Source organism: Parus major, chromosome 4 (assembly GCF_001522545.3).
Source record: "Parus major isolate Abel chromosome 4, Parus_major1.1, whole genome shotgun sequence".
Lineage (NCBI taxonomy): Eukaryota > Metazoa > Chordata > Aves > Passeriformes > Paridae > Parus > Parus major.
Window position 1 is genome coordinate 58,264,670 of NC_031771.1, and position 4,497 is coordinate 58,269,166.

A 4,497-nucleotide genomic window follows, 5' to 3' on the forward strand; every position below is an offset into this window, starting at 1 on the left:
CTGCGAGGCAGATGCTGGCAGACCAAGCCTGGGCTTCTTGCCCCAGAGTAAAGCCTCCCTGGAGTCGCGGGCTTGTCCCCCGAGTAAATGCTGGAGTACTGCGTTATCACAGCGAGAGCCTCAGTGCAGCCCATGCCCTCCCCATTCCTGCCCAGGAGATGCTGTGACCTGGGCACTGAGCAGTGGGGGAATAACATGGATTTGGGGCATTACATGGATAATGAGCATGTCTGCATTTATCTAAAATTTAACTTCTTTGGTTGAAACGGTATAAAATCATGCACTGACCAAATACAGATTTAACACCTGGTCCCATCATCTTAGTTTAGCTTGATACAAGCCAGATCTAAATCAAGATGAGACTAAGGTTTATATTGATTAAACATGCAGGCTTCAGTTTGTAAGAAAATTGCTGAACCAGGGCAAGCTTGCATAGGGGCAACCCGGGTAAACATGTTACAGCTGTGAGAAATTAATTTTCCTCCCTGTCCATACAGAAATTGGAAATCTGTGGTCACAGAAGAATGTCACTAAAGGACAATAGTTAATAATAGTTAACAATAGTTAAGGCAACTTTGTCTTTAGTCCAGCTGGGTGTCAGAATTCCTTTGACTTCAGCTCTGACAGCTGGATGCACAAGAGTGCTCTTGTGAGAAATATTTTGGGAACATGGGACATGCAAGTGCATAATTCTGTACAAGCTTGCAGCTTACTTTGTACCATGCATAGAGTACGTGACTTATTAAGCACCTTAAATTTTGATTAATAAAATTTGGTTTGTTCTGGCCAGGTTTAATGTGCTTTTCTGTTCTGTTTCATCATCCTCAGTCATTCCAAAAAGGGGATACCAAATGTAACAGGTTTGACCAGGGAAGATTCTATTTAGTCAGCATGTACACTGTGTGGCCACTTAGGATATGCATGAGATCTCTGTAGCCTGAAACAGGAGAGCTGAATTCACAGCCCAACCTTTTCAACAAATACTACTTAGCCTAAAATCTCACTTTCAGCTGTTCTCTTTCTTGTATGCCTTTGGGTATGGGCAGGGAAGAACTTGCCTACTGGATGAGCTATTACAGCTGCAGCCTGCTCCTACCTGCCTTTTTGTATTCTGCTTGTTGGGAGTTGGTGGGGAGTGCTTTGGAGTACTTAGAAGTAGTGATTTTTCAGGCAATAGTAAAGTGCTTAGCTGGACTTGAAAAAATTAAACCATAGCTCCTCTTCTCCACGGTTCAATTGCTTGCAGCTATTGCTCTCTTCGAGCTACTTAATTTGTATCATGACCTGTAAAATATGATCTCTAGGGAGAACAATCCAGTACTTTGCTGTAAAAGCACAGCCCTTGGCTGCTGTGGCACAAGCAGTGTAATCTGCACAGCACCACTGATTTGTATGCTTGCAGTGAGCACTTCCAGGATTTGCTGGCTTTACTGCCTCTCGTTTGGTTTTTTTTTCATTTTAATGCACACATCACATTAAGGAACACTTCAGTCTCTGCCTGCCCTATGACATGTTGTGGGCTATAAACAGGGCACTTGGTTCTAGCAACACTTCAGAGTATTTCCTCCACAGAAATGTTCTGAAGAAGTTAGGAAGCTGATCAGCAGAGAAACAGATGAGAGAGCCATCACAAGACCAGCAAGATAATAAGCACTTTATGCCCTCTGTCAGATATGAAAGTGAGATAACTTGAGGGTTTGTCCTTAGGCTGTTGGAGAGATTGGAAAAGACTTAATGTCTTGTGGTGGTAACTCCATAGGGACTAAATAATGGGCCATGTATCATGAAGACAATCATCAGACAGCACAAGCTGTTCTTCATGGACATACTCTCTCTCAGGCTGAAAGGCTCAAAAGGACTTTTTTCTTATTTGAAATCTTTGTTTTCACAATGCTACACTTCAAAATGGCATTACTCCCCCACTTTTTAGTTTGTACATATGCATTCCATAAGGTACTCCAGCTGCAAAATACGACTTAGTGATTCATTGAATTTCTTTCCCATGAATCTTTAATGACACTACTTAAATGCAAATTCTATTTTATAGAATTGAAAAGAACAGCATATAATTCACCTAGAACACAATATCACCAAAAATAAATCAAGTGATTCCTAAGGAATTGCTTGCACGGAAACTGAAGTCACAGCATTAATAGGAAATCTGTGGCCCACATTAACTCTACGTCATACTTTGCACCCAATAAACTTTTTAAACTAATCATCTTTTAACACAAAGTAGCAGAAAGCAAATCTGTGTAAATGTCTCTATTTGAAATACATGTCCTCCAGTCTTAAAAAGCACTTTTTTAACTTTAATTAACCAAATATTCACACAGCGTTCCAAACTGTCTTTATTCCCAATATTTCACTATACAGTTCCACTCTATCGAGGCTAACTTCATTACTGTAGAAATAATCTTCACAAGCTTTATGCAGGACTTGGTGAAGCTTAGTCATAGGGATCCCTTATCTTCCTGTAATCTTCTTAGCACTAGTTATCACAGAAGAAAAGAAAATAATCAGAGCAAAGAAAAATAAAATAATCAAGTAGTCTCAGCAGTAAGGTATCCAAATAGAGTTGTTTACAAGACTGGGACTTTAACCATCAGATAATCTGTAGTGTGTTGAAACAGAAAAGTCATGACAATGACAGACCACATTTATTATCTTTAGGATGTGCTTAAAAGAGTTATTTATGCATAGTTTAAGATATTTTTTTTTCTCTTGGAAAATCAACATTGGATGAAATCTGAGAAACACAGGCATGAGAAAAAAAATCTCCAACCATTTGTTGTGATTTATGTCCTGTAAGGTACTCCAAGCAATTTGGATTTGGCTCACTTAAGTAATGTAAAAAGGCAGGAAAACAGTACTTGAGGCATTTAGAAGTATGGGTCAGTTTTTAAAGATACACTCAATTCCACTTCAAATCTGCCTTGGACTGGGTCCATAACCTGACAACTCACTAGTTTAAGAGGCCCCAAAAATTCAGCAACAACCTATTGAGAAAACAAGTGTAAGAAAACCTATTGGATGCTATAAGTGATGACTGATATTCCCTGAAAGTCTGCTCAATACTTTTCAGTAAGACCTTTCAAAGTGCCTGTACAAGATTATGTTCCTTTTTTTCAGTAATTTAAAGTGAAATCATAGCTGTAAGGAAAAGCCTGTATGTTCTTGATACTTGGTATGGGAAAGACTGTAAAACAATTTGCCTCTTTGGATTGTTTCTTTCCTTTCTTTGGAAGGGAGGGTTGAGCAGACAAAAAAAGCCTAGAATTGGCAAAATGTTGACTTCATGTGAGACCCCAGAGTGCCCTGTGACAGCAGTGAGGCTCCCTGGAGCAAGCCTTGCTGCAGCTGCCTCCTGATGTGTCCCCTGCTCCTGCTGCCAGGGGGGGATGGATGCTCCCAGGGAGTGAAAAGCAGGCAAAAATACTGTGCAATCTGGGCTGTCAGGAGATGGAGTGACATTACAGCAACTGCCACTCTCTTCAGTAAAACATATTGATGGCAGGATTTCAAACGCAGGAGGCAAGTTAAGGATTTTCAGAATGGAAATCTTTTTCTGTTACTTTGAAACTGAAATTTCTCAGTACAGAACACATCACTATTTCTGCAGTTTTCTCAGACACTCAAGGCATTTACAGACTAGGAATAAATGTATTTTACAAATAGAAAAAAAGCTCTTGATAAATATAGGGTTTTTTTCCCTTTCTTATTGTATACTGTGATCCTGTTACAGCAGAATCTATTGTTATTAAGAGTCTAATACTCAGCATTGTTTTGGATTTTTTAAAAGAGTATCATGAGTTGCTTCATCCTGGGTCCCACATTAATTTCCAGGTCCACTGGGGGGAAAGTTAATTATAATTTAGATACACTTGAACAACTTGCTTCAGGAACCTTACAGTGCTGAGTACATATATGCCCCAAAAGGACTTACACAGAAAAAATGCCATTTACCTTTGTGCAAAAAGCAAATTTGAAAAAGTATGCATTAGAAACTTCAAGAGGGATTATGCTGCTTTTCTATAATGTACAGGCCTCTCCTTACTCTCCACAGGTTGTCTGTGTAACCAAACTATCTGCAAGCAAATTCACAGAGATGTAAATACCTTAAATAAGGTTCTTGATCTTGAATTAGGGCAGAGGGAATATATAAAAAAGGATAAAATACGTTTTACAGAATCCTAATGTGCAGGTAAAAATAGTTACTTTCCACTTATATTCTCCTGTTTGAACTAAACATAAGCAAACAATCCTTTCTTCTCATTTCAGTCTTGGAAGAAATTCTGTAAAACCTGACCTTTGTGCTCTGGTGCAGGTATGAATGCCAGTGATTTCAGTGGGATTGGCATTTAGTTACTGACATTTTCAAAATACTATGCTAACATCCTTTTATTAAATGCATATTAAACCCTCAGAATCACTGAAAAGTAGCTCTGCCTTTGGGTATTGCTAACTTGAAAAAAAAAATTCTATTCTTGTAATTTT